This window comes from Myiozetetes cayanensis, unplaced genomic scaffold, assembly GCF_022539395.1.
Source record: "Myiozetetes cayanensis isolate MyiCay16 unplaced genomic scaffold, myiCay2020 scf6-25, whole genome shotgun sequence".
Classification (NCBI taxonomy): domain Eukaryota; kingdom Metazoa; phylum Chordata; class Aves; order Passeriformes; family Tyrannidae; genus Myiozetetes; species Myiozetetes cayanensis.
The window spans coordinates 12,171,270-12,184,204 of record NW_026087853.1 but is presented as its reverse complement, the minus strand read 5'-3'; positions in this window follow the sequence as shown (position 1 = coordinate 12,184,204).

Sequence of the window (12,935 nt, the reverse complement as noted above, 5' to 3'; positions counted from 1 at the left end):
TAATTAAGCAGGAGCGATGTTAGATTCAAAAATACGGCTCCATGTTTCTAACAGAGATGTCTGTGTGGGGCTCAACTGCAGGTGTCACTGTTAGATCTCAAATAATGCTCTGCTCTTTGGCTACGGCTGCAGCCACAATAGGCTCTTTTTTTTCTTACCGAAGTCGCACTGGTGATAGCAATGTAAAACCCGGGGAATGTGTAGGGAGGTGTAATCAATTCAGGGCCGGTGTGAGTGTGTCTGTGTGTACACGTGCGCTTCCATGTGCACGGAGGGTGTGCCCACGCACCTGCTCTAGGTGTGGATCTCTGCCCCCCTGCACCCCGCCAAGAGCTGTCTCAGCACCTTTACAAAGAGCTGAAACACCTCTGTAAATCAGACTTACAACTTTTATTCCGAATGTTTTGAAATCCTTCCATGCTTTTGGGATGGGTGTTTAACTTCTCCTGACCCTCAGCAAAGTGATGATGAAATCTTTAACGCAGCCAGCATATGACATTTTTTGCTGTGATTTGCAGTAGCTCATTATTTTTTTTCTGAACGAATGAATTTGCTTGGAATTCTTTGTGGGTTTTTTCCTGTTTGTTTGTTTATTTCTTTTAAATATTCTCTACCTTTTTATTTTTCCTTTTTGAGTAAACAGGCCTGATTCTTCCATCATTTTTATTCGGATAACAAATAAAATCCTGCAAGTTTACTCTCTCTTTTTCTCTTTTTTATCACTTTTCCTTTTCTCTTCCATAGCTCTTTTTTGAAGAAAAAAAGAGTGAGTGAGAAAGAATGAAAAAAAGGGATTTAAAAAGTCTTGTCACACTCTTCCCTGCTGCCTAATTTGAAACTACTATATTTTTTAGAAAGTGGAAAAAAACCCTGATTTGAGTGTATTTTGGAGTAGCTCCCCGACAGCTTTTTAAACTAAATTTTAAGAGAAATGGAATATTCTCATTAAGTACCAATCTCCACAGCCTGTTCTTCCCCACCTGGATACTCTGGTAGTCTGGTGCAGACACTGATTAGCTCACAGTATTAACATTTATGATGCTTTGTTGTTTTTTTCTTGACGATAGCTTTTCTGAAGTATTTATCCAATTTTATCTAGATCACTGTGTTTCTATTACTTCATTCCCAATTTTCACTTTTAAAAATACTGTGTTATGCACCTGTGTGTGATTGTTTTGTTTCTTCTCAAATCCTACCAAATGCTTTTGCTGAAACAAATATGTTTGTGAGACAAAAAAATACTCCTTCCTCAAAGCAGACAATGGAGTTTTTCACTTCCACAAATAAATGTATATATCCCTGAGTAAGCTCACTCTAATTGAATCCTGACCATTCTGGAGGGATTTAGCCCTCCCTTTTTAATTTTTCTCTAAACTAAACCTAGAAATGAGAAAATATTTTGAGGTGGGCAGGAAAGGGAGGGGGAATAGAAAAATAAAGCAAATAAATTTTTGAATAAGAATGACCCATGTACTGTGACCAGAGGGCAAATGCAAATGTCTGTTTTCAAACACAGACTCGTGCATTCTTATTAGGGGTTCGTGACTGTGCCTCCAAGCACATCATTACATATTCATAAGTGTGAGGAAAATAGACTCCTTCCACATTCAGGTGTGTTCAACTAAATGCTGCCCCTTTAATCTTAAAGAACAGCTCATTTGGTCTATTTTCTTCAGTTCACAAAGTGTTAAGGGAATATGAGATAAAAGATGCACACACACAAAAAGAAAAAGAAGCAGCAATATTCCACAAAGATCTTTTTAGTGTCAACTTAAATGCACACAAATAGCAGATGATGATCTCTTTTATTGGACTAACATTTATCCACTAATATCCACACACTTTTAAAACCATTGAGACCTCCTCTTCAGGTGTTCATTTGAATAGAAATAGCTGAATGAGTGTTTTTATAATTGATCCCCTGAGTACTGAATGTCTAGTGCTGCATAACCAACATTTTCCCATTGCTGATTTTTTTTTCCAAATTGCTACTCTGCAAAATTAGGATTTTGTATAGTTTTGATAAGAAAATTAACCTTCCAAATGCCAGATCCCCTTAATGTTACTTAGGAACTGTTGTGAAGGTACAACTGGAACTTTTGTTCTCAAATTAATTTTTTCATGTACGTGAAGAAAAAAAAAAATCTATTGTTTTACAAAATTGCACAGAAACTAGAGGTCTTCCGCTTAAAAAAATTTTTGAAGTTGTTTGTTTGGGTTTGGTTTCTTATCACTGTCACTTAGATAATCATCTGTCATCTTTAGACTGTGCTTAATGAAATGACTTTGCTTTCAACAGCAACACAGAAACTTCGTAGTACTGCATTGCTATTGTTTCACTTTTACACTGGATGAAAAGTCTGATATATTTTCAACTTTTTTTTTATCATTAAAGTCACCTTTAGATTTTTCTTGCAACATATATTGTGTGTCGTAGGAACTAAATTTTCCAGGGACAGTAAATTTCTTCTTCTTTTTTTTTTTTTAATAGGAAAAAAATACCCAGGTAGTGCTTGCAATTTCGAACATGGGTTTTAAAAACACTGATCTTGTTGTGAGGAAAGAGAACAGCTGAAGTTTAACAACATGCATTACAGGTGGCTGTTCCTTCAGTAGCCCCTTGAAGGAAATGGAATTCCTAATTGATATGAAATCATTTTGTAGCAGCAACACCTGAAGAGTAGAGAGAAAGGGAAGAAGATATGATAATGACTGTGTGATAAAACCGGTTAGCATTTGTGTGCCATAGTAAACACTCATGAGTATAAAGAAAATACTAGCTAACCACTAGAGATACCCACTTATGTTCATGATACAACCACTACAAACTCTAGTTCTATCAAACTAGTATCAAGCACAAGATCCATCTTTAATTAATTTAATCCTATAGAGCTGTGACTCATTTTATTTGTGACTGTGCAGAGTGAAATTACATTCCATACTTGCCTTGAACTTCAACCTTATCCTTCTCTATCAGTCATATTGAATAACACAAAAGCATATGCTCTGAAATTCATGTCCTGGGTTTTTTTTTTTCCCTCCAAAGATTATTCAGATCTTCCTACATGTGGCTCGCTCAATAAAAAGCACGGAAAATGCCTCCCCCCACTCCTCCTTCTTTAGGAGAAAGAGTGATTTCTGTTGCAGAGCAGAACAGCTTATTAAATCAAAAGTCTTTCTCATAATGAGTAAGAAACGTGGAAATTCTAGAATAAGGCAGAAAGATTTCTTTCCCATCCTTGGTTCAGGAAGGAACAAGTCATGTCCCACTGAGGGTCAGTGCACACAGGATAGTGTATTTTGCCTTTTTTCTCCCTCCTTTAAAAGCATACTATGTGGAAATTACATGTTCTGCATGTGCTGCTACTGTACAGCCACTTGGCTCTGCCAGTAACGTATTCCACATGCTCTTCAGGTGTCATGCTACATCATGCAACTAAAAACACAACTGTGCACACTGCTGAGAGGGTGCCACAGTGCTGCTCATGATGGATTCATTTCCCAAGTTCAGGCCTTGCAAGGAACAATACAAAAGTTCTTTTAAACGTTTTTTTCTTTTTCAAATAAAGAAAGGCAGAGCAGTGACCCCCCCAGTCCCCAGGAGAAGCAGACAGCAGTGACTGCTCCATGAACCTTTAAAACAGCACAATTTCAAGGGCAGGACTGCTGCTTCTCACCTTGGATGACCAGACTCGGTGTGAAATTGTGGTATCGCTGCATAAGGCATGTGTCAAGGTTTGCAACATTTCATACAGCCATGAAAATATGTGGATTGAAAAAAAACCACTGTGTGCATCTCAGTGGCAATCTTTAAGGTGCAAAAAGCTCCAGCTTTCATACAAGCCCCTAATTGTTGGCCCTAACTGTGATTCTTCTCATGTACAGGGATGCAGAGAAGGAAGTTCCTCACCTGCCACTTCAGAACAGTATCTCACTTTATCCTTCAAAAAATTAGGAAAAGCCAAAGAAGTACAAGACCTAAGTTCTAAGATCTAAAGGGAAAATTGCTGGGTCTTCTTTACTAGAAGGCTGGTGGAAGGCTGTATGTGCCCCTGGTCCAAAACAGGTCTTTTGCTTTGGGATGTGTCCCAGGGAAAGGTTGCCTATGTGAAGGAGATCCTGCAGCCTCCCAGATCTCTCCTCCCCTAACTATCTCCATAAGTACTTGTGTAATTCCTGATCATGGCCACACTGTTTTCCTGCCTTGGTAGAAAATATTAAGGATTCACACAGTTTATTTTGACTTACAGACTAAACACTGCTGAGCTTTGTAGAGAGATGCTACTATCTCTTTAGATTTCCTCTTATCCTTGTGGTCATATATCCATCTTTAAGGACTCTGGTTTGTTCATAACAGAGATCCTGGCCTCAGCAAATACTCATTTGTAAGTTTGAGAATCTCTGTGTTTTAAAAAAATTTGACTAGCAATTTGTAAACATGCAGTAACATTCTAGTAACACATCAAGTTAAATTTCATGTTAAACCGTGGCTCTTCCAACTTGCCCACACAAGCTCCTATCTTCTTCGAAGGTTACTGTTATGCCTGCTTCCTATTTTCCACCTTCAATATTTCTGTTTTCTCTCACACATACGAGGAGAGAATAAGAGAATTAAATGTCAAGAATTATCTCATTTTAATATGTGGGATTTCTGTGATCTGAGCCTGCTGCCAGCCTGCCATTCACCATCACTGAGTTCCCGTGTTTTATCACTAGCTTTATCAACAAGGCCTTTACTAATTCTTCACCATCTACAAACACAGCCCCCTGTTATTATTTTTCATACTCAAATTCAGTCCAATAGTTCAGTTCTAGTATGAAATATCTCTGCTTTGGCTTTAGGTTTCAAGGTTTCAGCATCTTGTTGCCCTTCACGAGTCCTGGATTGCATTAACTCACTCTGCTGCCATTTGACTCATCTTATTTTCCTTTTATGAATTTTACTCCACTGATTGAGTTCCTGCTTCATCTTTTGTGGCTTTTACTCTGGTGTGGAAGAAAAGGTGGATCTCTTATACGAATATTTTCTGTGCCAGGCCATCTTCCTCTGGTAATGGAATTGCCCCTTGCTGTGACTGAACAAGGGAGTTATTTTCCACCCTCCTCCCTCTTACAAAGTCACTTCTGGCTCTTAATTCCACCTTCCTCTGCTTCTGTTGTGGATTTATCTTTCTTATGGTCTAATAATAATAATACTTACCTGCCTCTCAGGGGTGTTGTGAAGATTAATTAGTTAATGAGCTCTAAGATGAAAAGTGCTGCATCATTGCTAAATATTACTGTTGTTCTTATCCTGTACAGATTGAACTCATCAATATCAGTATTTCAATTATAAATCTCACCCTACCATTTTTCAATTAGTTTGACTAGATCATGTTATCCATCACTCAGTCTACTCTCTTTTTCCTCTGGCTTATCTCTACCTTTCTGCTTTTGGGAATAGACACACAAAGACCATATATTTCTGTAAATAAAGGATTCACTTTTTGTTTCAAAGTGTTCCCATCTCTTTTTATATTAAAACTTAGAGTCCACAGCAGTCACTGAGCAAGGTGATAGTTCCTGCTCCTTTACCTGAAGTAAAATCTTCTTTAAAATCTGTGATATTTCCTACTGAACACAGCACCCTCAGCAGAAGCTCTGCAGGAAATCCCATGACCTCCTGGCCTCCAATGCCTCTCCCCTGCTAGATCACCATCATGAGCTACATTTTTCACCTTCTTTTCACAGTTATCTTTGATTCCATGAAACCTTTCTTTGCTTCTATAGATTGCAGTGGATCTGCTGAGTGAAACAAGAAGTAGGAATTACCCAGAAGTCTTCATCTCATCCAGAAGCTCTTCCTGCAGTGCTGCAATCATGCAAGTTGGGAAGTGCCATGAATTGTTATTTTTTTCAACTGAATTGGAGATACATCTGCCTGTACTCTTTGTGCAGAGTCATCAGTCAGCCTCCCTCCTTTTTTTTTGTTTATCATTTCCCCCTTCACCCATGGCTCACATTCTGGTTTTGGATGCTGCTCAGTCTCATATTCTCTAAAATGTGCTGGAAAGATATCTTGGGAGTGTAGATTTGTCTGTGACTCTGTGTCATCTATTCCATCATTTCATCTGTTCCTATCTGTATTTAGTCTACACTACGCTGTTTCAGAAAACACGACGACTGTTATAAAAAGTCGTATAAAAATGGATCCTCACCCCTAACTCCTACAAGTTCCCTGGATACAGACAGCAGAACTCTTTAAGTGAGAGCTGCTGTGCTGTAAGCATGACAGGAAGGTCAGCGATGCCCTGGTTTGGGCTCAGGGTTTTCCTTTGCTGTGGTGTGTTGTTTCTGGTGCAGCAGGCAAGGATTGCTGGGGAGCAACTCCAGGATTCTAATTTCTGCGATGAGGCAAGTCTGCATCTCTCAAAGAAGAAGTGAAATCATGGAAAGCATGCCCCATCGCCCTGAATGCACATGTGGGAGGGGACTCAAATTTCTAACAGAGGGAAACTGCCTATTTACATCACAGGCGAGTGCCCTCGGCCCAAGATTATAGTCAGGCTTAGCTGCCCTCTCCAGCTCTCCTTGGAGCTGTTTCCCTTTGTACAAATAATTAAATAGTCATTGGGCCTGGCACAGGGAGGTGTCTACAACACTGCTTGCAGGAAGGGAAGAACATGATCAGCTCAAACTGCTTGCAAAAGAGCTTCTAAACTGCCAGACATCTTAACTCTTCTGTCTCACATCTAGACCTTGGGAAGCATAATCTTCCTTTGGAGAGGCATTGTCAGATCAAGTAGAAATAATGCTGCCTGAGCTTAAACAACAACAATATTTGATATTTTCTGCTGATTGAGCTGTCCAGTTGACTGGAAAGGGCTGACAGCAGAGAGGGCCCTGGTCTGAGCAGAGCAGGTCCCAGGCCAGCTGGCGAGGGAATGGGTCTGAGCCAGGTAATTATTGCCTAGTGCAGAGGTCGAAAGCCTCAGAGAGGCTGATGTACTAATGAAACACAAATGGGACATCTGTGTTCAGGAGTTCAGCAAAGCACAGAAAACAGAGCTTTGCCAGGGATATCTGTACTACTGAAAGCAAACTCACTTTCTTGAGCTAAGGGAAACCCACTGAAGAGTAAAGGCATAAGAAAGCCTTTAGCAATGGACTTCTTTTTGTTTGCACAACAGCTCAAAGGTTTCTAATGATTGCTCTAGACACTACAACATTACAGAGCAGAAGTGGAGGCATCTGAAGAGCGTGATGCAAGGTCACATGTGGATATGAATGAGGGATGAGAGAAGTAGTTAAATAAAAGTCAAGGTAAATTAAGATACTGGGAGTCTTTGGTGACATGAAACAACACTGTGCTACTGTGTGTGTGTGTGTTGTTACTCCTAAATGGCTGTAGTTACAGATACAAATGTTAGCATATAAATTCAGGGTCTGGTCTTTTGGCCTTGTGTAGCCATCTCATTAGAACTGCATTTCAAAACTCTCTCTTTTTAACACTGGGACAAAGTGGAAATATTACATAACATACACACATGCATACACATTTATAAAAGTGTAAGAGAGCATTTTCTTCAAAATAACCACTAGAAGGCTCAGGGTTCTGACATTACTGAAATAACACTGTCATAGTCACATTTAAGTGGAGATTTATGGCATGTATCAGGTAAAAGGGTTTTGAGTTAGAGCTTGAACACCAAGAACAGCCTCTCAGACTGGCCAGGATTGATTTGAGCAGTTTCTTGGGGCCTCCCTATTAACTTAATTCATGTTAGGGGATGTTAGTTGCCCATTTCGGAGGTGCAGGATAGCTGGATTCACCTTTTTGACTGGAAAACAAAGTGTAATTACGATATCCTTCATGTCTCTGCAAGCTTCATCAAAGTCAAGGGGTGGGGAAAGAGGTGAGTTGAGGTCTGTGCAGGCATGTCTTTCACCTTGGTGAAGCCAAAGACATGCAGGAACATATCCTGCTACTCCCAGCAGTGCACAGACTGGGTGGGAAGCACCAGGGCAGGTCAGTGCTGGATACCATGAAGTTTGAGAGAAAACGGCTTCAGATGCTGGTGCTGCTCGGCCTCAATGGGATCTGGGCTTCAAGGGAAGTGAACCAGCTGGGCACCAGAACCAGTCCCCATATGAGCAGCTGGTCAGCAGGGAGGGAAAGCCAGGCTTACCCTGGCCCTTTGCCAGCCCGTGAGCTGTCCCTGTGAAGGTGAGTGCAGCACTTTTCTAGTATTCCATTGCAGTGCCAGGGTTGGGTGTAAGCTGATATCTGATACCAGACAAATCTAGGACCTTGTGGCTCAAAGGTGAGCATGTGAATGCTGGCACGGAGGTCCTGACTATGAAATGTCATGAATGAACTTTGCTTAAAAGTGATCTCTAAAAATAAATAACAGCGAGAACAGCCCAGTATACATATTAGCATAGCATTTACACCTTCTAGGTTGCTGGCTCTGAACATTTTCCTTTTACCCATAAAGTATTTGATGACTCATTTAAGAATTAATACCTCCAAATATGAAGAATATGTGCATAGTTCTTCCATTATATAAAGATGATAATCAACAATGGCAGGGTTAGAGCATTTGTAGCACAGAAAATCTGAGCTGGAACTGGCTGGTGCTATGACACCTCAGGTTGTGAACTGATCAAATCCCTGTGGCAAGACAAAAGGAGGCTCCCAGGGAAATTTTGGTGCTTAACAAGGGCACTCTTCCCATTTAGAAACTTCTAATTCTCCCTCAAGGCAGAAAGGGCTCCATGTCTGACTTCTGCATGAGGCGCAGCCAGGGTCCTTAGCACTTACATCTTTCGGTATTACCTATAAGAACTTAAGCATTTGCTGTGTCCTCCTCGTAGTCACTGATTCAGGTAATTACGTTCGGCACATCTAAAACTTTCTCCTGTTTTCCTACCTGCACAGAGTGTAGCTGCTGTGGTATATTGCTGTTATCATGCTCCTTTGCCTTGTTTGGACACTGATCTTCATTGGCACTAATGACTTAATTTCGTGTTTAAAACTGGACTTCAGTTTACTGAACACGGTTTGGCTAAAGGGGTAATTTTTATGTCATTTGTTTTTGTAAAAAAATCTACCAACCTACACTTGGACAATGTAATGGGGCACATAACACAATCCTGTGTTCTGCCATCACTTTTAAGCCCTGCTTGGATTCTCTTCCTATGATTCTCATATTGCTAGTTGTTATTCAAGACTTTAGCAGATGATCACTTATGCTTAGTGATGTACTTTGATCAGCTGTCCTAGCCTGCTTCTGTCACGCTGTGAGTGCTGGCCACTGCAGTGAGTTCTTGCTTACTACATTTATGTCTATTTGCAGACAGGTCTGACTTGCCTGGAGAGGCAGCTTGATAACGATGAGTCAGTGGCTACTGGATCAATTGGGACCTTGTCCAAGTGAACACCAGATTAATTGCTAAATCGGAGAAAAAAGCATTTGGGGAGGTGAAAATTAACTCATTTTTGTTGAAGAGAAGCAGCTTTTTGTTGATTCTGGCTCTAGAGTAAACTTGCAGGAATAAATACATAAAGTATACATGGCTATTGTTGTGATTAAATCTTAACCCTCTTGTTTGAACTACCTGTGTAGAAAAGAAGTGGTCTCTTTTTAGACTTGTCCTAGTTTTGGCAGAGGATGCCTGCCTTTTGTCGTAGCAGGAAAGAGAAATTTAGAGGAGCCCTGAGTGGTAAAACCCTACAAAGAAGGAGGAACAGTAGTGCAGAATTTTACAGCAGAGCTCTGGAATGGAATCAAACATCACTGCAAATAAAAACCAAATAATCTAGATAACATGTAATAGTCAGCATACTATAGTCAGAAAGAAGGTCTTGTGATTTTTTGTTTAATACTTTATTCACAGAAAAAAAAGATTGGGAAGTTGGAAATGAGCTGGGTTCCCCCTCCTTAGCATTATGTAGAAGTGCTGTCCTGTAGTACAAGGATTGATACTAGATAGTTTTGTTCATTCAGGTATTGTTCTTCCTGTCCAGCCTTCTCACAGATGGTGCTGGTTTCTGGCTACTCAACTTTAAACCGAATTCCAGACACAGCCAGTGCAATCTGTACCAACACACGTGGACAGCTACTGTCTAGATACTAATTACTCTCTGTTAGGATTTCTGGGGTTTAGTGGACACAAATGAAAGGAGAGCAAAGTGTGCCCTGTAGTGAGGGACTATGCTGGCCTTTTGTCCAAGACAGAGGCTGACTGGACACAGCCAGTCAAATTAGTAAGGTGACACTGGGAGTATGGGGTCAGGTCCAAGAAAAAAGCTACAGCAAACGTATGTATGGACCTGGGATGTGTACTGCAGCCCTGGAATAGGTGGTTGCAGCTACCATACAGGTGTAAGAAGAGACCTGCTGCTCAGAGATTGCTTGTGGGGTTTTTTCACACTGTTTCTGGCCATTACAAATGTGGGAATTTGAAGTCTGCTACTTACTGAGCACCATGGAGTGTATTGCCCTCTTAGCCAGGGTTTATGCTGGTAACTGTTTTCTCAGCTAAGTCTACAACTGGTGTGGAGACCAGCAGGTAGAAGCTAAAATAGTAATTTTATCTGCCCTAGCTGTTGCATTTCTCTTTGTGTACTATATCCAGGGTTGCAGTTTTCTTACGCTTTCTTTTTAACACTCTTTTTAACTTATACCTTAAAAGAAAAGGAAACATCCCAGACAGTCCTTGGGAGCCAGAATTATCTCAATTAATTGAATCCAGATCTCAGCCCAAATCCTTTTGAATTATTTTTTCAGAAGAAATTGTTAGCCTGAAAAATCTGGAGTAGTGCACCGTATCTCCAGCCGGGTGGCTTTGTTTAATCTACTCAGTGACTCTACAACATGAAAATTAGCTCATTTAACATGAGGCAATGTAGATGAAGCTGGAATCATTTGTCCTAACAGCTTTGGGGGAGATTATCAAAAGGCACTAGAACTGAAGCCTAGAGAGAAGAGAGGGAAAATCTGTCTTCAGACTATCAGTGTCAGTAGAAATTACTGACAATGGTAACCAGATAGGAGGTTTCCCTTCAGAAAAAAAGGATACAGTTGTGGTGTTCTTTTGGACAATTTCTCCAAGTACAGTTTCTGCTGTGCCAGAAAAATGAAGATGTGCTCGAGATGAAAATCTATTGCCTGGCAAGAAAAATATACCTCTAATACCAGATGAAAAGGGCAGTTTGGAGGTGTGAGAGGTCACCTTGTAGGAGGGGATGACTTTCCACAGGATTTCAGACAGCAGTTGCCCCACTGGGTGAGGAGGATTGAGTCTAAGCTTGTCCTGTCCTCATTACCCAACTGTTTCGTGTCCCTCTGTGCAGTTCCATAGAAAATTCCAGTCTGCATTCCTTAGAAAGGGAACACAGCTGAGTTTTCAAAGTCATCAAAACCTACTTATGCTTGTGTCCTTGAAACCATTCTCGAAATACCTTCTGGCTTGGACTTGCAGGTAGTTTGTCAAAGGCTTTCCTTTGTTTTCACTGAACTTTGTGGAAGCTCCATCTATATGCCAGAGGACAATACTCAAAGGATGACCATATTTTAAGGTCAGATGTAAATTTTCAGAATGGTTTTCCAGTGGGCCTCCTCCTCCATTATCTCCACATGTCTATTGGATAACTAATTGGCCATCTGTCTCTGTAAAGAGTAGACCCCTGCTACCAGGAGGTGCTTGCCCTCTTCTGGTGACCATTTAACTCCCCAGTGTTCACTTCTCAGAGCTGCCTTAGTCCATCTACCACTCATTGGCTCCACAGTCAGACTGGGGTGTGTGAAGAGTGGCCTGAACAACACCAAATGAAAGAGTGTGCTGGTTTTGACTGGGGTAGCATTAATTTTCTTCAGAGTGTCTGGTATGGGGCTGTGTTTTGTATTTGTACTGAATATAGGGCTGATAATATGAAGATGTTTTTGTTATTGCTGAGCAGGGCTTACACAGAGCCAAGGCCTTTTCTGCTTTTGGTACGACCACACTGGTGAAGAAGTTGAGGGTGCATGGGAGGTTGGTAGGAGACACAGCTGGGACAGGTGACCCAAAGGGACCAAAGGGATATTCCAGACCATGAATATAAAGTAGGGGGAAGAAGGAGGAAGAAGGAGATATTAGGAGTGATGGCATTTGTCTTCCCAAGTGACCGCTGTGTGTGATGGGGCCCTGCTCTCCTGGGGCTGAATACCTACCTGACCATGGGAAGCTATGAATTGATTCCTTGTTCTGCTATGATTGTGTGCACAGCTTCTGCCTTCCCTATTAAACTGTCTTTATCTCAACCCTTGTGTTTTCAAGCTTTTACCCTTTACCTAGATGCTGCACTCCTGCCGTGCTGCTGGGCAGTGGGATCAGCCAAGGGTGTGGATGTCACGCATGGCTGGGCGTGACTTCCACTGAAAGCAATGAGGAAGGGCTGGCACTTGTGCCTTCCACTAAGGTCAACTGCCCCAGACACAGCAGAGCCCTCAGAGGGAAAAGAGAGAGCCCATGTTCAGTCTGTCCAATTTTTCTGGCATTGGTTGTTTGGGGCTTTTTTTGCCATGCTATGAGGTCTTTTGCCATGCACAGAGGTCTTGCTCACTCTTCAGATAAGGACAGCCAGGAAACAACTGTTTGAGGAGGAAGAGGTGGATATTGGCAGTTTGGGCCAGTGCTCCAAACCTGGACTCCTGTCTTTGCTGATGGGCTGATGAAGGCCTTGGAGCAAGTCACATCACATTTCTACTATGCCTGGACAACTGGCATAACAGCAATGTCATTCACCAAATCCCTCAGTCTATAGACAAGAACTGCTATAGTCAAGTATTAATGGCAGGGTCCTTGTCTCTCTCCTGCTTTGCTTCTATTCACAGGTTTGCTGCCTGTTAGCTTTGTGGCAGGGTCTTCATCTTTCCTTCTGGCTTACATCTAGTACTGACAGAGCAGAG